We start from the raw sequence: 23,941 nt of genomic DNA, 5'->3' as shown, positions 1-23,941 counted from the left end.
ACGACAGGGCAGACAGGCTGCAATGTGCACCTGGTGAGTGGGCTGGCTTCATCTGGCCTCTCCTGCTGCACCCGTACTAACAAGCTTCAGCAGACTGAGAGATTGTGGCGACTGCGTGTGTGCACCACTGTAAGATCGGGAGAGGGGACTCTGAGCGGCTGGCTAAATGGGACAGTGTTTTATTGAAACTTGTCCAGTGAGCTTCTGACAGGATTTGAACACACAAACACACTCAAATACAGCAGCTCAGCACAGTGAGACAAAACACTCCTTTCACTTGCACTGCTGCAAAAGGTCAAATATCAGCTTAAAGTATTGGAATAAAATATAAACCAACTTGAAATTTTTTTTTTGTTCAGTAGAGACTGTAACGTTCCAGTACAGGACGGTACTAAAACCTCCTGGTCGGGTCTCAGCTGGTCAATTAAAGCCAACCAGGGACCCGAAATAACACAAAGAATGAGCCCATAAAGTTCTACTGTGATTCAGCCTTCCTGTTTCTTGTCTCAGTCGTGAACATTGTATTTAAATTTGTGCTTGAGTCAGCTTATCTAGAGTCATATCCCTGCCACCTGCCAAATGTAACAACAGGAAACCGCTATTGTATTTTCCCCCTTAAAGAACACGATAATTTTAATATCTTTGGAAGTTCCTTTTTTTTCTTCGCCTGCCAATAATCAGATGAGTCAGTCGGTACCACTCATAAGTCAGCTGCTTACATTTTCAGTAAGCAGCTGACTGCCAGCCCAGACAAATAGTTAATTAGTCATCTTAAGCAAAAAAAGATGGATTGACTGTAACTTTCAGCTTTCAGAAGTACAATGAAAACTAGAACCGCAAGCAGCTTTCAACGGGTTACAAGCCCAACCCAGCGAGTCTGTCCTTTCCCCGGCCTTCTCTGCTCCCAACATCCCGCTAGTCTGGATTTACTTTCTTATTTCTGTCCATCAGTGTCTTCTCCATCTTACCTGTCTTAAAAAAACAAACATTTTTCATTCATGTAATTATATTAAATTCATTTGAACGTCACAAAACAGTGAAAACAATATTACATTTAAACTAGGCCCTCTAGTTAAAGGCTAAGCTGCAGACTCAGTCCCTGCTTTTAGAGATCAACTTTTAAAACTAATAAAGCAAAGAAACCTCTAAAACTAATAATTTTCTTTCTATTGATTCAAGAAAACAAAATGACAGCTTTATGCAACAGCCAAAATGTTCCGGCAAACATGATCAAATGACTCGGAAAGTATTTTATCCATAAAGGATTACCAAGGCATAAAAAATACTTTAAAATACAGAATATATTTGGTAAGTTAAGCAGAGTATGTTTAAATTTCCTTGAAATAATGCATTACATCACAACTATAAATGTCAATGTTTTTCATCTGGCAGGCCGGTATAATTGCGAAGGTAAAAGGGAAAAAAAGAAATACAAATTTGAAGTCTTTGATTCGTTTGCCGTCCCAAATAAAATTACAGGATTCATTTTATAAAATCAGTTTCTCCACCTAAATATAGTCATTTTACCACAGCTTTAGAGGCTTTATTCACTTAAGATAAGTTTAAAGACAAATAAACCAGAAGAGTAGTACTGAATCGTAGGATGATGTATGACTAATGAATCACTAAATGGACCATTCTTCCATCTTTCACTCCTGGGACGACATCTGGGCACCAACGTCGACACGCCAGAGCTCACACACAACCCCACACACACTGACAAACACACATCTATATTTATATTATACAGCGTGTCTTCATAGCAACAGATGTGCCCACTACATTAAACAAACTGCCTGCCTCTCAACATTGCTGACATTCATTCCGACTAAAGGAATCCCTGAGCAGCTAAAGAGACAAACACAGCCCGGCTCCAGAAAACATCTTCAGCTGCACACAGAAGTGCACTCTAAGCCTTTGATAGAAATGTTTCAGATTGTCAGACAACTCTTAAAACACACTGGATTGCTGTGTCACGACCTTAGCAGTCTGTTCGTTCTGTCCTTCAATCTAGCTGGCTTAAAACCTCTTATAAAGAAAAGTGGGCCAAACTCCTGCATGCTGATATACAGGACTAACAGCTAGTTATCAGAAACATTAAATGGCTGTAATTACTACCAAGAGTTAAACAAGTTGATGTTAATTTTATTGGGTGGTTTTTGTTTGAACCTCTTAGATTCCATCCATCCATCCATCCATCCATCCATCCATCCATCCATCCATCCATCCATCCATCCATCCATCCATCCATCCATCCATCCATCCATCCATCCATCTTCTTACACCCTTGTCCCTCAGTGGGGTCGGGAGGGTTGCTGGTACCTCTTAGATTAATAAATAAAATTTTTGTAAACTGATTTTTGTGTTTTCTCAGGGTATCTTTGATTTGAAATTGTGTTTGATGATCTGAAATATTCAAGTGTGTAAAGAAAAGTCAGAAAAAATAGTGTATAACTATAACTAACAGTTGATGAAAATGTTGAATAAAATATAAGAAAACAAATAACTTTATGACGTCATCTCCCTTTTAAAAATGTGACTTTTATTTTAACAATCACCTCACATGGATTCCATTCAAAACTTTTCTTCCTCTCCGCACTTTAATTCTTTCAAAACTCTCTTTCTTGTTGCCTTATCCATGTTTTCTGTTCCCTGACCCACGTATCAATAAATCCATGGAGACTTCTGCGGAGCTGCCTCCCTATCAGTTGGTACAACTTATCTCAGGCCTGTCACCAAATGCCCCAGCGTCCAGCAGGAGGAAATCAATGCAAGTTCAGCATTCAGTAAAAGCACCATCTGCAAAACGTAGGACACGAGCGAATTCGCACACGGCTGCAAATCAGTACTCATGCTGACTCACAGTGACAGAGCCTCTCATACAGAGATAAAATTATGCAGTTTCTGCCTGAATTTTTTTTTTTATGTGTTCCCGAAGCATAATTCCTTCCCTTCTCTGTTCCGCTACAGTCTGAACTCTTTATAAAGTAACTCCAGTAGCAGACATCTCCCTAATGAATCATGTTCCTTCCCCACATCTTACTCTTGTATTCATCAGATTTTCTCGAGAAATGTTAAGGAAAAATCCTCCACAAAGTTATTTCCCTTAAATAGTGAACTGAATCCCTGCTTATCAAGGAAGTGGAAGAGACATTTTGACCAAGATATTTAATGTAGGATGAAGTAAAAAGAAACACAACCGATGTTTGAACACAAACACAAAACTATGCTTTCTTCTCAAGAGTTCACATACTTCTGTGCCCAGACACCTTAAAATCCATGGTGCCCTGAGGGAGGACTATTAGTGCTGCTATGATCAAGTACCCCTTTAAAGGGAATTGGCCTAAACCTGTTCATCTCTCACAAACACGCACACACACGAAGACACGGAAAGGGCCTTGGAGATGCCATCCATAAAGCTCTCAGGGATAACGGTGGCAGATTCACAACTTCTGAGTTAATGAAACTGAATCAAAGTCTGTGTGGATGCGACGCACTCCTGCTGCCTCGCTTGTTTCTTGTTTAGCACCGAAGCACTTGAACAAGTGATGAAACGTGTCACGCCCACACAAGTCAAACGCAACTGAAGAAATGTTTCAACTCTTGGATGCTGAAAGCTGTATTTGGGTCACAGACTGTTTTACTGGATGGTTGTCTTGAAGCAGAACGCGTATCGATGGGTAGTGGAGAAAGTAAATGTCCCGTATTAACACCAGGTAAATGTATTTGCCATGGTGCAGACTTTTCAGTTTTTTTGTTTTGTCACACTTAAAAATGTAAGATCAGAATTTCATCTGACTAAATAGAAATAAATGCCATTTTCACAGGATGTTTCCTTGATTATCCAAACCAACTTGGCCTTGTGTAAAAATAATTTCATCCCTAGTTAAATCAGGATTTTTCTGTGGTGAACTATATTTTTTTATTCAAATTTCATAATAAGCCACACACAGGTCTGATTACTGCCAGGTTTGTAAAACCAAGAAATCGCTTAAACAGAACCTGTCTGACAACCTGAAGTGGGATAAAAGAAAATGCATAATGATACGAATCCTGGTCTGGGGTCTTTTTTGCATGAGTCTCCCTGTGCATGCATAGGTTCTCTCCAGATGGTCTGGCTTCTAGAAAACATGACTTTCAGGTTAATTGGTCTTTCTAAATTCTCCTTAGGTGCGTGCATGGTTGTTTGTCTTGTCTGTCTTTGTGTTGGGCTGGCGACCCGCCCAGTGTGACCCCGCCTCTCACACGTTGACCACTGAAGATAGGCACCAGCACCCCTCACGACCCCACTGGGATAAGCGTGTTGAATAATGGATGGATGAAAATAGCAAAAACAGAAGAAATCCAAAATGGGTCATATAGTTTTTCCTCAACACTGGAAAGTGAATTTAACCCTAACTGGTACAAGATTATCAATTACATCTTATCAATGGTACATTAATTAATGTTCCTTGTAGCAACTAATGAATCATTTATAATTCTTATTAAGAAACACCAGTGATTATGTAAGCAGCTCTGCAAGGCTGTCTGCATTACTTGGAGCTAAAAGCTACGAGCTGATATTTCCAGGATGAAAATATAGTAAGAATCAACCCACGTACTAAAAGATTTGCTTTACATTATTCTGTGCTAACAAACTGAGTGTAGATCCGAGGTGGACAGTTAAACAGCTGTCACACCATTTCTCATCTTAACATGAATGTTGGTATATCTGCAAAAATGCATTTTGCATGGATCGAAAATTGCAGGAAAGAAGCATATTGTGAGAAACAGAGTAAGGACCGTCAATGGTTGATTTAGGAGAATGTTTAAAGTTCAGGTACGGGGAAAGCCTGTTACAGTTCTCCGCCGTCTGAACATTTCTGCTGCTGCGGAGTGAACCCTCTGCTACGAAGCATGAGCTTCTTTGAAGTTATTTTAATATTGAAAAGGAGAAAGTACAGGTTTTCGAAAACATTCAAAGAAACAGAAGTTTCTCATATTTTTACAATGAACTAGTTCAAGCACTTGTTTGCAATATACATCGGTGTTGTGAAAATGCTAAATAAACCCGGATGTCAGCTACACCGCTGTTGGTTGTATTCATATCTTGAGTTGCATCCATGTTCAAATGTAAACATCAGAATCGGGTCAGAAACTCAAAAATCCTCGATTGCGACACCTCCGACACGTCTTGTTGTGTCTGTAAAAAGCGTGTGTGTCGCTAGTGATACGTCCCTATTTTGTATTGTGTGTGACATGCTGCTCTGCTATTTTAGGATAGCGTGACATCACCATTCCCTTCAAATTATTATTTTCTATGCTTAATGCCTAATTATCTTGGGATAAAAGTACGTTGCTCTTTTGAGTATGAGCGGTCAGATAATTATAAGCTGGGCTTAACGGAAAACAAGTCCGACATCCATCTGCTTGAACTGCTCTAAACACTAAGCGTGCTGGAAAATACATTTTTCTCTTAGCAGACAGAGCGTCTGCATGGCATATGTTGAGAATCACTATTATTCAATCACTGCTACAAAATCTGATTAGTCCGTTTTTGATTTTGTAGCAGTAAAGCACATGTTCAACAAATATGGCACCCTAAGGTATAATGCTCACGTTACACAATATTTGTAAAAGTAAAAAAAAAAAGAATCAAACAAACAAACAAACACTGGCATCTTGGATAACTATGATCAACTTGCATAAGCTACATATGCGTAGGAATGCTTTACCAGAGTGTTTCAAACAAAAAATGTCTGTCTGTATGCCACTGAAAATAAGTCTGATACATTTAATTTGTCGATCATAAACAAAAATTAATAAAATTATGTTCTTTGGGCAGCAAGAGTTTTTGAAGCATCTCTTTTCTTTCCACATCATGGTAACCAGAACTGTTCTCAACAAAGAGAAGCACAAGGAACTGTAAATTCACACAACTCTGTATACGCAAACACGCACCAACACATGAACAAATAACACTTTGAAGAAATCTTTTCACTGTCTTCAAAATGAGACCAGGCAGAGAAGTGAAAATGAAAGGGTTGGAGGAAATCTCAACTAAAAGAAACGCGTAAAAGGAAGGAAATAACTAATGTAAAACAATGTTTTAAAAATCAGGCACAGACTGTGGGTGGTTGAACGTTGCACATGGATACCCATGAATAAAGAGAGTTAATGAAAACAAACAATGGAGGACATGGAAAGAGAAAGAAAGAATAACAGTGAGAGAAACAGAGGTCAGCAGCTGACAAAACAAAAGGACGAAGTCAAAAAAAAAAAGAGAGCTGATACGGCTTTATCCCCGAACGAACCAAACAAACACACATTCCCAGCGCAATCCATAGACTAAACACAGTCCTGTGAGAAAAGCTGCCGCAGACGGCGCGGAGCACGCACTCACATCGGAGGTGTCTCTTACAAATACAAAAGCAAGGCGTTTAAAAATAGACGCCAGGATCCATCCTATTATTGTATGCGAGCAAAGGAAATCCAGGGGTGGCTTATACGAGAGCACTCAACATGGGTCTGCTCCAAACAAAAGCACACACGCATACACACACCGGGGGTATCCCAGCTGGCCAGCTGAGACCTTCGGACCATTAGGGGAATTAAAGGCAGCAGAAGATAAGTGAAGTGAGGTGAAATGGAGTGAGGAGGAGCTCATAGAAAGGTACCAAGGGCTAGTGGAGACAAGACTGAGTTTATCTTCAGAAGCAACAGAGCGAGGCTGATCTCCTCCTCTAATGTAAACATAAGGAAAAAGAAGTCGTGAGAGTTCTGCTTTTAAGCCTAAAGCACTGCGTGCGTAATTGGAGAAACTGTCACCAAACAGAAGCAATCTCATTCAAACAAAGATCCACCTCACCTTTTCAGATGGCAGAACAGCTCAAACTGTTTGTAATGACTTTTCATATCTCACCTCATGTTGCAGCTCAGTCTGAATCCATGAATGTCTAAACGATGGTATAAAGAAACATCAAGTCCCTCATACAAAAAGCAGGTATCTCCTTCACACAGTCGCAAATAGAGAAGGAAAGAGAAAAGGAAGGTGCAAGGAAGAGACGAGCAGCTCGCAACTCTGACCACAACTGAAAGAGAGAGACTCTTCACTCAGTCTGAGTAAAGCCCACCTCCTTCCTCCCCCCCTCTCTCTCTTTCGCTCTCTCCTGTCCCTCCCTGGAGCTTATCTGTCCTAAGGCTATCACTTCTCCCTCACCTCCCCCAGGCTCGCTTCTGCTCCAACTCCATTGAGGGTTTCCAAGGCAGCGCAGTCATGACGCTTACAGTGGACAACCAGCAGTTCTGAACACACTCTGAGCCTAACTCCAGTTTCAGTTCCACTTCAGTCTTTCCGAGAAAGAGCCACTGAGCAGAGAGGGAGAGAAGGGAGTGGGAGCACGAGACATGGAAGCCTGAAAGCTGATCCCTCTGATCTCATCAAGCAAAGTTACCAACAGCAACCAGACCAGCCGGCAGCTGAGAGAAACACCCGGTTCACCTCCCTCCCCTCTCCGACTCCCCCTCCGGTTTTACAAAGAGCTCACACAGAGCCAACCAACCACACCATCCTGACCCTCCCCCGTCTGCAACGGCGACACACACATGTGCACATATGCTTAAACCCCTGCACGTGCCGCATGCCTAGCGCTTGCACAGCATGTGCACAATATTGGCATCAAGGTGCAGGAGGCCAGTCACGTCTAGGGTGTCACATCGGTTTACACGGATCAGCTACAAAGTTAAAACCGCTTGCAGGTGAAACGAATATAGAGTAAAATGTTCTTCCCCAAAGTCTGCAAGGTCCAGTTGATTTATTGATTTAGCTTCCAACCTTCAGGACCTAATGGAAGTGGTGCCACTGCATGCTGACAGAAATCACAGGGTACGTCCAACATCCTGAGTTGCTTCAGCTAGATAAATACTCTTACAAAATATGTGGGAATTGGTTCAGACGTGTATGAAAGACAGATGTAAACAAGCAAATATTTAAGTACCATGAAAGAGTTAAGACTTGGGTCACATGCTCATATAGAAAAATGTTAAAAAGTAAGTGCACGATGTCTCTGTTTGTTTTGTTTGTAATTAACACAACTTTCAGTGCCACTCCCTTTTGCTCCAGTCTAATGTTCTCACAGTCACCTTTCACTTTTGTCATGTTGTAAATTCACCCAAATCTGAACGCGTGTAATTAAGCTTCTTCCAAGTATTTCTCTGCATTCAGAAAAGCATTAACACAGACAGGCATGTACAGGAAGTGGCAATAAAGACTAAAGAAAACCATAAAGAACTCAGACCCAACCACTTTACTTCCTCCTCCTTCGCTCAGGACTGCCATCACTACCAGAAAACCAAAATACCCACAAAACCTCAAGTCCAAGAATACGACTGTCATATCATTACATCACATCAACTCAGACGTCCAAACATGACATGCAGCAATACAGTTTTGAGACAGTAATTCATGGTTTGTCTGACTTCTGTGCTCACACATCTGCAATTAACAGGGAGGACACATTTAGTGGCTGGGTGACGTCAAAGAAAACACTGTTACTGAACTACCACATTCTCAGACACAAAGGGAAGGAGGTTAACATCTGGTGAAATACAGCAATTTCATCGTCTTCTTACATTAGACTTATATCACCATGAAATATATAGTTACAGATGGGGCATCCTATAATGTTCCTAATGGATTGTTCTCCGGCATTACCGTATTTTCCTGACTATAATATTTTTTCATGGTTGCCTATCATTTTTCTCTTCATGATGCTATTTTTTTAACTAATGCTCTAAATGTAAATTTATACTTGTGGACATGAAGTATCCATCTCTCTATCACCTGGGATTTACTGCAGGCGTCTCCGCTCCGCTGCGCAGTTCACCAGCAATGGTAGGAAAATCTGACGAGGTAGCACAGAACGTCAGAACACTGGGGGAGATGTTCCTGACCATCCTGATTTAGAGTATGGAAGTCAGCATTTCACATTTCCAAGCCAAAGCCGACAGTTCCCATATAGTTTCTTAAAAAGCAACCAACTGATCACAATGTGTAACCAAAACATTTCATCAGCATGAATGATGCAAAGTCAGAAAAATATGGTGATGTTTTTGTTTTTTTGTTATTTTTACAATACTCTCTCTGACAGGTGGTATGATGTTGTTTTTGCTTTGAATATTTATAATTAATGACTACTAACAGCAGGAATGATAGAAAAAATGATTTTTTTTTCAGGAATGATTAAAAAAACCATCTGAATGCTGTTTAATTAACATTAAATGTCTTAACAAAAAATGCATTATCACAAAAACCTTCATCATATGTGCCAATGTCCCCCTATTTAGAATAAAAACAAAGACAAAATTTACGCAAAGATGCTGGAGATTATGCATTACCTTTTAGCTGATGTATCAACTAAACTAAAATTCTTCCTTCCTTAACTTCATCGTTCCTGTTGCTATTTTATAACCATGTGTGTTGCATGAATGTACCATTTGCACCTTAAAACCAATGACATACAGAAAGACTTTAATTCAATTTATGGTTAAATAGATGTTTGCATTATCAATTCACATCACCATTTAGATTCTTATTCCAATTTCCTGGAAGTATGGAAGAACAAAAGGTTTCAGACTAACTTCTGTCACCCCAAATAACAGACAAAAGATCGAACAATATGCAAATCTTCAAACCGAAAGACTCCAGCAACCCCCTCCCCAGGTCCTCGGCTGGACCCTGCTGGAAATTGCCCCATGATTTTCTGCCTGAAGGCACATCCACATTTAAGAGACCCCATGGGGGTCTGGGGAAGCATGTGGGTGTGTATTTGAGTGTGTGGTGGTTAATCTATGGGACAATGGGGGTCCTGTCCTCACCCCACACACAGGGCATTAGGGCCAGGGGCCTCACAGCTGAGCATCTTACAAATAATACAAACTGGGTGTGTATATGAATGTGTATGTTTGTGCGCGCCCCCTTCGAACACACGTGTCAAGCACAAAGCCACCCAACCATCTACATCGCCCACACAGAGAGGCGCTCAGAGAGAGTGCAAAGGATGCACTGCTGGAAGTGGAGAGCAGACGTGAAGAAGAAAGGAAATGGGTGAGGCAGAGTTAAAAAACTACCGGCGGTCAAAGGGGTGGGGGGGGTGAACATGGTAAATGGTACAATTACCTTGTACAGATGGCTGAACGAGAGACCGACAGGAGCAACGCCAGTTTGGATGGTGAACAATAAAAGCCGGCTGATCAAGGACACACCAGCTTTTCTTTTTTGGTGGCAAAACAATCAGCTGGTTTTCTCAAGCACCAATCCAAATGTTGGCAATCAAGGTGTCCTGCATAAAAGCCTTGATAATGATGGCGATATGGGATTTTAACAGGACTTCTGTAAAGATCAAACTCATAAAATGTGTTAATTACCAAACTCTACAGGGACCAATAATGTCAAATCAAATATGTTCACGTAAATAAAGCTTCCTGTTAACCTGATCTCACAAAAGATTTATGTGAACTCCCTTCTCCACATTTTGTCAATTTTATACAGACTTCAATAACATGTTTTGGTAGCGATTTCATGTGAGAAAAACACAGTGCACTGCACAATTTGTGGAAGGAAAGTTGTAATACTTACATTTCCTTGCAATCGCAGCTGCAAATGTCACGTCCCCAACAGTTTCACATCAATGGAGACTGAAGGGGTTTTGGCAAAGTAGTTGCCAAAATCAGTGAGATTAGGTGGAGAGTGTCTGGAAACATCCATTTTCAAGTCTTGCAAACCACAGTTTTTCAACTGCATTTAGATCTGCACTTTGACTAGGCCATTCTAAGACATGTACAGTATATGCTTTGACTGAAAGCAGTTTGACCATTTGGCTGGCAGGTGAATATCTGTCCAAGTCTTAAGGCTTTTTCAGCCTTTAACAGGGTTTTCTTGCAGGAGTCCAAATGTATTTAGCCGCATAAATCAGCTCTGATCAGCTTCGCTAACCCTAAGGAAAAGCATGATGCTGCCACCACCAAGATAACTGCAGGCTGGGTGTATTCAGACATTTTCCGGTTCACATTATGAAAGAGTTTAATTTTGATCCAATTTGTCGCCTTGTATAACTTGTGCTTTCTTTCTACAACTGCTCTTGCTACTCTTTGTTGTGACAGCTCAGCTTAGGTGTATTCAGTTCAGATAAAAATAAAAGTTTAGAAAGGACTACGTGGGTGACGCCTGGTAGTAATTTTAATGTGTAATAGCGTTTGTATTTTTGCAATGTTTAGCATCAAAATAGAAGCTAAATACATGCATATTGTTCTCTCAAATTTGTTTGGTGTACTGAGGTAAATTCAACACTACAATAAAGTCAAGATTTATTTATTTTTTTCCAAACAGGAGAGATGTCGACATGCTCCACCACAGATGCCATAAAACAAAGCAGTTCAAATGTTGCTGTAAACCTTTACATTAAAGTAGTAAGAGTTTTGATGCAGAAGAAGCTGTCTGAACTCTGCAGGAAAAAAAAAGAAAATATTTTTCTAATATTTTTAGGGAGATTCAGGTGACACTTGTGAATGTCTTCTCATATCCCAAGTGTTTTGCGCCAAAGTTCCAGATGTTAAAAGAACAATTAAGTAGAGTCTGAATATTTTGACAGCTTTGCTGAGGTTGCTAACCCTCTTGTGGCAACACGTCCTCACGTAGCGGGGCTTTTCCCATTTACCTATACCTATACCTGTAAGGGCATTTATTAGAAAGAGAAACATGAGAACTGCAACACTCAGCCATCCACTGAAACATGCAAGCACCCTGCTCCCATCACTTGTACACATTAATACAGACACAGACCGTCTGAGTACAGCAGGTAGGCATCAATTCAGCCTGGCTGTACGATCAATGATGGTAAATGGAGGCAGCAGGAGGGACAGACAGTGATCTGCAGCTCTCATTTCCTCCCTCAGTATCTCTCCCTCCGCTGGAGCATCATTTCCTTGTCTTGTTTCGCCATAGAAAAGCTCATTTAATGAGACACAATCTAACTTTGTAGAGCAGTCATTGAGTTTTCGCTCTTTCATCCGCTTCAGTTACACCATCACGTTATCAGTTCATTGCACGGTTCTCTGCTTTGTCAGAATGTTTTATTTATGTTTGCATTTTAATCTCCTGGCCAGCTTTTGCAGCAGAATTTCACCGTCTGTATGAACTTTTTAAAGCTTATTACTTCAAATCCGGCCGAATTATGTGAGAAGGATAAGTTTACCTAACACGTTCAGAGAATCAAACAGGATACCTCCCCTTCGTGTTGGCGTGACTTAGTCTCTTGTGACAAACGCATCATTGCCACCCTCTCCTCCTCCTTTCCGTGCTCCATATCGCCTCCATCTCCTCCGTCATTCATCAATCTAACACCTCCCCTGCCACTCCCCTCTTTGTACTCTCACATATTCCTCCTTCCTATGGCCTCCTTCCAGTCACTTCTTTAACAGCTGCTACTCTGCGACAGTCCCAGCTGACCTTTGGTTACCGCGTGCCACGTCCTCCCCTCAGTGTCCCAAAGAGACCCTAAATCATTAACATAAGCGCAGACATAGGAGCTCGGATCAGGTTGTGATAGATGGCTGTCTGTGTCCCACAAAGACAAAGAGAAGAGAAATCACACCAAGTCAACATCTGACTCCAAACAGTTAAATGTCTTATAAAGTGAGCATCATTTATGCAAATGGGCCCAGACAACATATGCACTACATCTAAACAAAAGGCTTTTTGTTTTTCTTTACACTCCAAAGAAGAGATTTTGTGCTGTTTGATAACACGTGTCCATTTCATACACAGCCACAGTAGTAACATCTTGCATTACAAAGGGGAACAGCATAATAAAATGACTGCTTTAGAGCCGGGAAACCTTAAAATCTTAAAAGTAAATTATCACGTTTTGTCTCATCAAAATAGAAAACTGAGCACCAGATTCATTGGGAATCAGACTCAGCCAAAAAATGCTGCAAAAAAAAACAAAATAGATAACATATCAAAGTACAAAGTGAAAAATTAGCCACAATAAAGTGGGAAACGAAGCTCAGGTTTTTGAAGGTAAAAGTGAGAATTTTCTCCAGAGCTCAGGTCAATCCTCTGATCTCAAACACTCCACTCTGTGCTTTACTTGCTTAAGGCAAAACGAAGGTAAAAAGAAACTCATTCCTGCTGATGTTGGTGGATTTCTTTAATGTGCATTTCCATCCGTCTTTTTACACTGGAGCAACAAAATGGTTCACTTGCAGCTAATTAGTTAATATTCTTTTGAGCTCAATTCTGATAAGTTATTGGTTTTAATTGATGATTTGATCTGTGCTTTTGTTGTTAAGCTGTTACACTTCTGACGTGATCACACTGTGAATCACTTCCGACATTACTGCCATATTGCACTGGCAGCAACATTAATGTAACATTACACCACAGAGCTGCTCAGCATAGACTTTTATCCAAAACATCAAACTGCTTAAAGTATCTTCAAGTTAAGTTCCCACCTTCTTTTTATAGCTGATGGGTGACTTTTATCCTCAACGTAATGCATTTATACACATCGTGAGAAGCTCCTATGTTTCTTTTCACACCATGAACTAATAAGTCTGAAAAAGGTACATTGGGATCTTGCAAACATTACCTTGGCTGTAGTCTAACCCCAAACACATCTCATCAGACTGGCATGTCTGATATACAGACATATCAGTGAGTCTATGTGTCTGCGGCTCATTTGGTGCTTCAAGCCTGCATTTTTACAGATAACCATTTATGTGTTGACGTGGCCTGCTGGGAAATATCTGGACTAGTTATGAATAAACTAATGTTTATAATCTGAGTCATGTCTCAAAAACAAGAAACCAGGTCAGAACCAGGCAGACAGAGAATCTGATATATATAAAAATAAGAAACGGAGGTAATCTAGTGAGATGTAGATTCATTACCTCAGCCCACACACACACACACACACACACAAACAAACAGCTGAATAGAAAAACTAAAGCAGGCTTCAGTTATTCAGCATGTTATTGAGCTACAAAATGCATTAACATTAAATGGTATCAGACAAGATACGGGGATGATCTGATGTAATTTGATCAGTTTGGCCCTCTGATCCTAGCCATCATATTTTGACAGATTTTACTGGCTTACAGCCAAAACTGTTGAACATAAAAGGACTAAAATCTACATGGACATCTACAGTCTATAAGCAAATGCTTAAAATATATAAATAGACATATCTATTTATTTAGATAGACTTATTTGTCTATTTATTTTTAGATCTGGCAGGTTAAAACTCCAAAGTATTGAACTTAAACTTTAAAATGTTTTGACAGAAGCATCACCTTCTGTCAAAACATTTTAAAAGTTAGATTACACACAATGGATGTTTGTTATGTTGTTAATGTATGTTTGTTACACTTAAAACAAGAAATTATACTAAATTATTGAAGGAGTAATACATGGGCTGCTGAGATTCAGCAGCAACACAAGGACCAGTTGGAATAAAAAACAGATTTATTTTATAATTTTAAGTTTCCAAACTCTAATTACAGCGGGAGGGTGTGGGATACAAAAAATTGGGAACATTGTTTCCCTTTTGGAAAACGTGAACATAAAGCAGGAGTATGTAAAATTTAAAAAATGCACAGGGCCAGCTTTGAAGATCAGAGTGCTAATTATGCTAACTGCTAAAAAACACCTTTCATTGAGCCATTTGATGTACATTTTCTCTAATTACACCTTAACCATGTGATTTTCATGATTAAATGAAGCAGCTTTTTAGACTAGTTTACCAACATTTTTCACATTTGTCTTTTAAACTGTTTTTTTTTTTATATATGCTCCTTACCGAAGCCTTATGTGCCTTTTACTATTCCAAACAAGTGTTCAATATGAGATACACAACTTTATAAAGAAGCTTTTCAATCTATTATTTTTTTAAATATGAAAACACTTGTAGGAAATTATGAAACATAGCAAGGCTGGGCCATGCTCCAAGGACAGTACAGATTGAGTTATCAGTGAAAACTGACAGATGAGATTCTACACCATCTTGAAAATCTACTTGGAAAAAAACCCCAGAAGAAATAAAATGTTAAATAAATATATTGAGATATTTTTACTTATTTAATGCAACATTAAGAAATCAGCCTCTAAATCTATATGTTACACACACACACACACACACACACACACACACACACACACACACACACACACACACACACACACACACACACACACACTCATATATAGTACTTATAATAATAATAGTTTACACAGAAATTATGCACAACTCTCACTGTATGTGCTTAATTGGCATCAACATGTCTATTAAACATAGGGGTCGGGTATATGCTAGGGTCAAAGGTGAATGGCCAATCAAATAAAACTAAAATAATCACTAAAGGCTGTCAATACTGCAGTCAGCCAGCAAGCCGTGTTTATCTTTGGTAAGAACATTGAAAAAAAAAGACATCTGTCTCTCACAACAGCTGAAAGTTCCCATCAAATTCAAAGGTTTCCATTTAGCAAATGTCACACCAGACAAAGAGGCCGTTTACAAAGTGGGATATTACCCCCGTCAGCAGAGTAGTCACAAGCTTGTTTTGTTGTCATCCTCCGAGACAGCAGCTCTGATACTAATCATTCTAACAACATGTTAAGGTGAAACTAAGCAAGGCGCAGACTGAACTACACCATGACTAAATATGATTTGTACATAGATTTCAACGGAAAAACTTGCAGCATATGTCTTTGTTGGTAACTGATTTGCAGACAAACAGCAGCTACAGCTCTGTGAAAGATGACAATGGAGGGTGGTAAAAAATGACGGCTGGAGTCTGTGTGTCACTACCTGAGAACACTTATTGTTATAACAAAGAGAGGTGAGTCAACCCAACTCCAAGCAGAAAGTATTCTGCTTTTCTGAGTGCCCCAAAGTCCAGAGTTGAACTGAAAGTCTTCAGCAAGACTTTATGCTCACAAACGCCCTCCATACAATCTGAGTGAGCTTTAGCAATTTTGAAAATAATGATAATAATAAGCAAAGACGTCAGTCTCTGAATGTGCAAAGACAAAACCTACAAAAAAAAAATAAAATACCAGCTGCAGTTTCAGCACAAGATGGTTCTATGTATTAAATAGGATTGGATACAAATGTGCCATACAACTTAGAAATGATTTTCATTTGTAACTTCAAACACATTTGCACTATATATTATGTTTCATTTATGAACGAAAATACAGTCAAATATTGTTGATTTAAATTTTTACTTTTGAAAGTTTACTTAGAACTTGCGTCCAGTTTGATTAGCATCAAAAACGGTAGCAACAAAACATTAAGCAAAGGAATAACTTACCTTGAATCTGGAAGTAAATTGAGTTTGATGGCAGACTTTCCACACATTAAAACAATTTCTAAAACCTTCGTTTAAAAAATTGTTTCAATAAGCCTAAGGCTCCCTGAAAACAGGTATAGATTTAGACGAGCAGAGCTCGACAGGAAGTAGAACTCGGCTATGATTGACAGGTGACAAACACCGCTGGTAGAAAGGAGTCCAGGAGCTGAGCGATACTGGCCACTTTTCTGGTACACACAGTTCCCAGTGCACAGCAACTTAGCAGCTTATAGCAGCTCCATTTCCTTCAGACAGACGGGTATGGAGCACCAGGCTGCGATAGTAATCTACTTAACTTTGGGATTAGCAGCTCTCCACAGGAGTCACTTTCTTCCCGTCTGTCAGTCTAACCATCTTTGTCATAACCTCTCCAACACCCTCAGTCACTCTGAGACGCACTTGGAAGTTTTCTACTCTGCTTTTACAATTTGATGTAAACCGATTAAGGAATAACACGTATTAGAGAGGACAATTCTGCTCTATAACTTTTGTGTTAGTTTTTACTGCAATGTAGAAAAGTCAAATTTGAAGATATTTATTTCACAATGCTGTGCCTGCATCAGATTTTATAAAGACTCTGTTATCTGTATTCAGATTCATTTCTAAAATAGATGTAGAAGTTACAATTTAAATAATAATGCTGTTTTATTAAGTGTAAGTGTTGTGAAATTTATCGAAACGAAAAAAAAATAGAATCATTTCAAATATTACATAGAAATAAAAAAATTGTTTTCTTCCGCATTCTTTTTAAAACAAGCAGAATAAAATTGCACGACTATTGCACTATTATTTTAAAATAGAAAAAACTGAATTGACATTATAATTAGGCTTTAGCTATTAGCAGCGTTAGCATAGCTAGAGCAGCTAGCATTACTGAAACTGAAGTTTCCTTTCGCATTCCTTGGGAAATGCAGTTTTCTTTCTTAGTGCTGACATTTCCAAAAGGCTGTAAACATTTAAAAATCTCAGTTGTATTCAGTTTAGCCTTTCTGTTTTCTCCAGAAAGTATTGCACTCACACTTTCTCAGCTTGAGAAAAGTGCAGAAATGTCTTTATTTCTTTTACATAGCTTCTTACTTCATTATACAACCTCACTAACATTTAAAATGTTTTAACTTCAAATCCTACTCTTTAAGTAAGAACTTCCACACCAAAGCATGTCGCTGTTAATGAGATCTGGTATTCACTGATTGGGAAAAGACTTGATTTTTGAGTTACAGACCAGCTAATCATTGTTAGCTAGTTAGATAATTAGATAATGATTAGATAATGATTCCAATTTGATTTAGATCCATACTTTCTTTCTCCGTGTATCTTCAGTAAGTATGGAAAGATACATTTTCAATAGACACTGATTAGCACCTGGAGTTGCACTTGTTTGTAATCATATCCCATCCATCTTATATATATTTTTAAGTCAGGGAAGAAGCTTCTGGTTTGCATGCTATATCTCCTGCTATAGACCAAACAAAGGCAGATTTAATGAGATGAAAGCCACTGTCAGTCACAGGAGAATAGGCAGCCTCATGAATCCTGATCAGCTGAGGGGAAAGGTCAGACTGATGAGCACCTCTGTGTGAAAACAAAGACCTTCACTCGTTATACATCACAAAAACCACCTATAAACCATGTGATCTAATGTTGCCATGACGACCCGAGGAATTGCACGGAGGAAAACGTACACAGACACAGATGCAGGAGAGATTTACCAGTGCGGTGGAAGCCTACACAGAGAGTCTTTACCGTTAGGGATTGAATAAGAGGGAGGGATATTGAGAGCTGAATATAGGAACAGAACTATGAGCCTCTTATCTGCTTCATCGTTCCCTTATCTCCTCTTCGGGCCCCATCACTCCATCTCCCTGTCGTTTTTCCTCTTCTTTCTAAGCCGTGACATGACCAAATATTTCCCTAGGGCCACTCTCCTGTATTAAGAAAGATATTACTTCAGGAATTTTCAATTGTGTGTTGGGGGGCAAGGTTTTCCTTTGAAAAGAAGGTGTTGGAAAAGTATTGGACAATTACTTCACCTCAAGCACATTATATCGCAGCTTTTCAAAGCAGTGCATCTCAGGCTTAGTGGAATCAAGAGAGCTTTTAAGTCAATTTTAACCAGACACTTTCACTGATTAATTGGCCAACACTCAAAGCCGTCATCAAAGGCGCAACCGCTTGCATAATTCAGCTTTTATTGATTTAAAAACCTAGATAATAAAAGATAAAAGAGTATCATAAGTGGGTCAGAATCCTCAGCACACATATAAATACACACAAACATGTTCATAGTCCTCAAATAGACGACATTTCCCTTTAATAATATTAAAAAGTTGCTCAAATGAGCAACCTGAAAGGGATAATTGCCGATCTCTACCCCCAAATCAACATTCTTACCACCTCCGACCCTCCAAACACAACAAAAAGCACACTGTGATCCAGACGCACACAATCTCCTGTTTCACCGCCACCTCCTGTTCCTTTGACTAATTCAGGATGATTGCACAGCTCCGTTACAGATGCAGATAAGCAAACAGAACACCTTGTATCCCCCTGCAACTCAAATAGTGTTGCCATAAATTGCTCTGTCATTTGAAGACAAACACCTGTTGAAACAGCGTGGAAGAAAACAGCTGGTTCATAAGTGGCTGCCTGTCTTCAGACCTCTGTAGCTGCTCCATGCTACCACTTCAGCACCCATCCACTCACAGCTGCTACTCTGAGTCCTCATCACCTTTATTATCTTGGACAGTTCTTTTTTCCGCCTTTATGTTTTTTCCTATGTTTTTATTTTGTTTCCCAAAAGATAATTTCACAATAACAATCCCAGACAGGATGACAAAAAACTTCTGCTCAGACTCTTCTCTAAGAGCTACAAAATACATCTTGGAAAATCAAACTGGTGTCTGTTCAGTGGTTTATAAGTGGACATAAGAGCGAGTGCAGCACCGTCACCAGTTCTGTGCAGAGACGGCAACATAAGGTTAGCAATGAGCTGGTAAGAGAATATAACAGGGTGGTGACCTTGAGTAAAAATGCCGCAGTTTCATAGTATTTACACAAAACATTGAATTAAAAATGTAAAGCGTGAACCAATAGATGCTGTTTAAGGCAGAAATGCAACAATTATTTCAACTGCCTTAAGTAGTATTTTGATAATGAAAGCTACCAAAACATGCAATAAATACCCAATAAATTTAACTGCAGCTCTGAATTGCTTGTAGTTTAGAATTTTAAACATTTTTGACCCTTTCTGTTCTATAAATGACATGCAGACTTTATATTCATTCTGCTAAACATTTGAAATGAACATGTTGAGCAAAATTCCTTTGCATGGATCCAATAATAATAAATAATAAAAAAAAGAAACAAAAAATATACAATAAGGTATAAATAAATAGTGACAAGTTAAAATAAGACAGTATTAGGTGGTTGAGGGTTAGGTTAATTTAATATTTAATATCTATTTCTGCTTGGTTGGCGCCAACATTAAAAGACAACTGCAAAAATGTCCATTATAATCTAATTATTGGGTCAGAAAACCAAAGTAAACATAGAACATAAAGGCAGCCCAGTGTTGCATCTTAGCTCACTACTCCCACCTGCCTTTAATTCTTTATTAATAACTGGTAACAGCTTAATTTGATCAATACTTGCCGTTTATGAGAATTGTTTACAATAATGTTTAAGAAAAAAAATTATATTCATATGTTGATGTGTAACATTTAAAAATGTCCTATTCTGTGTCTAAGAGAAACAAGTGGAAGGAAATATGAAGGGATCCAAAATGAAGCTTCAACATTTCTACATCAGGACACTCAGGCACTCTGACTGACACCAGGCAGCACTGGAATTGTTGCTCCATGTCAAGCCTGAGCTACTGTACAGTACGCATAAATAAATAAATATGAACGTGGTTTAAAGAAAGGCTTACCCTTCTCCAGACACACACCGAAAACAAGACTGCCGGATAATATTAGCGGCGCATCGAGTGCAGCGACCACTTCGTTTTACGTTGCAGTGACTGATTTTATGCGGTGAAGTAATTACAAACTGCTAACCATTTCTGCATCAGTCTCAAACACATTAATCATGGTGGGATCCATTCCACTCCGACTGATGACACACCTCATCAAACTGTGGTCTGTTCTAAGTTGACATGTGTTTGCAAGTCTGCGAGGGTCTGCCTGTGTCCCATAATCATTCCCGTGTGTGCGTCACTGTCTGCGTGGCGGCGGTGTGCGGCATGTGGTGGTGGTCTGGTTTCCGCTCAGAGGGCTGTGAAGTGGCCCGATGAAAGCTCACACATGGTGGCGGTGAGGCGTGCCCGATCGCCTGTCGTGGTAGGGGGGCTGGAACAGCTGCCCAGCAGAACCTCCCGGACTGTGGCGGATCTTTCACGAAGCAAGCCAAAACTTCAGCCGAGTGGTCAGGAAAATGAACTGGACTGCTTGGAGTATGTTGCCTTTTCATTCTGTCCACTACTACAACAGTCGGCCTCCATGGGACAGTAACAACATGCCAGACTGTGACGGATGCTTTACAGATGAACACAGGAAACAAAGTAACTCTTACACAAAGGCGGGAGAGGTCAGAGAACGGCTGAGTCACAGACTTTGGCCTTCACACTTTACTGGTTCAGTGTGAAAAGGCTTTGATGTCACACATTTAAATCATACGTGGCAAAGGAGGTCAGACCTGTACTGGAGGCACACAACGACCCAACAAACAGAGCAATTCAAGCCTGTAACACTCAACACAGGAAATCCATAGATCCAGGTTAGTTACACAAGTGTTTCATCACAATGACACAGCTATAAATGTGAAGGTTAGCCTAAGGGATCATTTTAATAAATACATTAATTTTAATAGATGGTGTCACATTTAATTGTCAAATATGTATTAAAGAAGTCAGCTATTCATTTAAACAATGAGCATTAGATGAGAGGGATGCACAGGGGCACAGTCATAAGCACCGCTGCTAGGAAAGGAGGGAGGGAGGGAGGGAGGGAGGGAGGGAGGGAGGGAGGAAGGAAGGAAGGAAGGAAGGAAGGAAGGAAGGAAGGAAGGAAGGAAGGAAGGAAGGAAGGAAGGAAGGAAGGAAGGAAGGAAGGAAGGAAGGAAGGAAGGAAGGAAGGAAGGAAGGAAGGAAGGAAGGAAGGAAGGAAGGAAGGAAGGAAGGAAGGAAGGAAGGAAGGAAGGAAGGAAGGAAGGAAGGAAGGAAGGAAGGAAGGAAGGAAGGAAGGAAGGAAGGAAGGAAGGAAGGAAGGAAGGAAGGAAGGAAGGAAGGAAGGAAGGAAGGAAGGAAGGAAGGAAGGAAGGAAGGAAGGAAGGAAGGAAGGAAGTGTAGCCCGGGTGTAAATTTCTAGCTTTCACCGGTCTCTCAAACTCGTCATTAAATCACGTGATAATCCTGGTAATAGTGTCGCTCTCACGAGACTATGAAGCAACCAATCACTGCCCAGTTTCTAAGGTCACATGTTGTATTGCAGCCTATTGGCTGGCTATATTAATTTGAGCAGGAAGTTTGAACACTAGATGCATTGGGGGGAGCTGAGCAGAGCAGAGCTGAGCTACAGGTTTGTTGAGCGTTATTCTTTATATTCTTCACCTTATTTTATTCTATATAAAAATCGTCTAACTATAATGGCGCCATAGGAGCCGATTACCACCAGACCAGCCAGGAGAGATGTCAGTTGTATGTAGAGCAACCGGCGGATCTGGTGAGTGTTTGACGTAGCGGTTAGCAATATGCTTGGTTGTGTGGGGTTGAGTGAACCCACACTGGGTTGAATAATGAAGTTTTAATGTCTCTAAATAGGATATTGATTGGATTGATAATGAACTTGATATTTATTGAATATAGATTTGTGTACACATCAGAATGATTGAATTGGATTTCAAAGTTTATTGGTCCTGTTTATTTGTACAGGCCAGAAGATGGCGAGCTAAATGTCCAGGCCTAGAGCCATAAGAAAAAGATTGCACTACGTGTGTGAAGACTTCCGCTCTCCTGCCAGGATGGTAGGAGGCTCCTTGTAGCCTGAGAACTTTTTCTGTCTCATCTTGATTTCGGATTTCCCACCTGGGACCTAAACCACATCAAGGCAAGCACCTTACCCAGAGTCAGCCTGTCTTGGGATTTGATTACCCCAGCTTGGGGTCAACGGACTGAAGGGTGTGGGCTTGGTCAACTGTGGGGATTAATTTACTTTGGTTTTGTTTGTTTGTTTTCTTCCCTAGTATTGCGCATGTTTTGTTTTTGTATGGCCTTTTAAATGTCTGTTTTTCTTGTTGGATTTATATGTATTGTTGTCTTTCACCATCAATATAACACACTGGCACACTGCAAATCTTCAGACTCCGTGTCTCCTTCATGAGTCGAGTGCTAGTCTTCTGAGAAACCAGCCCAATTGATCCATTTATTCATATGGCATTCTTTAAATATACTACACTTATTTCTGGCAAGCTAGCCAGGAGGAGGCAGTAGAGAGCTGAAGAATTGCAGTTTTTTTGCCAGTATGGACATTTTGATGAAATATGAGGTTAAAATACCTAATGCAGTGTTGATTAGATATGCAACAAACACAGAAGCTGATAATGAAGTAGCTGACTTTTTGACTGGTTATGGACCAATGGAAAAGTTCAAATTTGTAACTGATTCTGACTCAGATTTTCATGATTGTATAATTTTTGAGTTTGTGTCAGGAAATGCATTAGAGAGGTTGCGTAAAATCTTGCCATACTCGTATAAGTGTCAAACTGGAAACATTAGTTATGAAATTGAAGAACTTTCAGTGGTTTGTTCTGAGTTAGAAACCAAAGAAAAAACTCAAGCTTACTTGAATGAAATGAAAAATTTGGCTAAGCTCACAGGTCAGGATTACACAGATGTTCTTCAGAGTGTAATGTCTCTACTGGGCCGGTCAATTACTGAACTTGGTCCAGCTTCTTTGAAGTCTTTGCCGGATAAAGAGGAGTCAGTCATGGCTACTCCCAGTACAACACCGCAGATGACAACGAAGGATACTGATTTTCTCAAATTGGAAGAAGTCACTGCAGACAGGGAGCTGCCACAAGACAATCCTGAACCCGTAACGGGGAACACATCACAAGCCTCTGGAGCTTTGCCAGCCATGTCCTTCTCAGCCCTCAACCCGCCTGGAGTGCAAAGGTATGTGGTTGAACACATCATGAAAAGCGAAGACAATGCAATACATATGTCCTCATTAAAATTGAGATCATTTTCTGGTCGAACCCCAAGACCTTCACACGAAACAGATTATGAAACTTGGCGATCTGTTGTAGACCTTTTGTTAAGAGACCCGGCTGTATCAGACCTGCAGCGTTCCAGAAAGATTTTTGACAGTCTATTTCCACCAGCTGCTGACATGGTTAAACACCTTCAACCAGATGCACCTCCTGTAAGTTATCTTAAAATTCTTGATTCTGCCTATGGAACAGTCCAAGATGGAGACGAACTGTATGCAAAGTTTATGGAGTTGTTTCAAGATGCAGGTGAAAAGCCATCAGTTTATCTTCAACGCTTACAAGTGAC

General features: G+C 39.9%; 1 protein-coding gene and 1 long non-coding RNA gene across 6 annotated transcripts in view; one reads left to right on the top strand and one right to left on the bottom strand.

The window, feature by feature from the left end:
- The window catches only part of LOC103479318 (SPRY domain-containing SOCS box protein 4-like), an 81,653-nt gene that overhangs the window by 35,206 nt on the left and 22,506 nt on the right, over positions 1 to 23,941 (bottom strand). The window contains exon 1 of one of the 5 annotated variants that reach the window (XM_081598637.1): positions 16,351 to 16,514. The exons of 3 other annotated variants lie outside the window; for them this stretch is intronic. The gene's annotated coding sequence lies outside the window, so the exon portion shown is untranslated. Of the gene's footprint in view, positions 1 to 6,901; positions 7,119 to 16,350; positions 16,515 to 23,941 lie in introns of those variants that run through there. One more of the 5 variants, XM_017310217.2, reaches the window with a different exon arrangement.
- Positions 21,730 to 22,736, top strand: LOC145548103 (uncharacterized). Its single transcript, XR_014084397.1, has 2 exons — positions 21,730 to 22,106; positions 22,316 to 22,736. It is a non-coding gene; the product is annotated as an uncharacterized LOC145548103 (long non-coding RNA).

Source organism: Poecilia reticulata, chromosome 17 (assembly GCF_904066995.2).
Source record: "Poecilia reticulata chromosome 17, P_reticulata-male-v2, whole genome shotgun sequence".
NCBI classification, from domain to species: domain Eukaryota; kingdom Metazoa; phylum Chordata; class Actinopteri; order Cyprinodontiformes; family Poeciliidae; genus Poecilia; species Poecilia reticulata.
The sequence above is the reverse complement of the archived record's forward strand: the minus strand, read 5'-3'. Positions and strand labels throughout refer to the sequence as shown.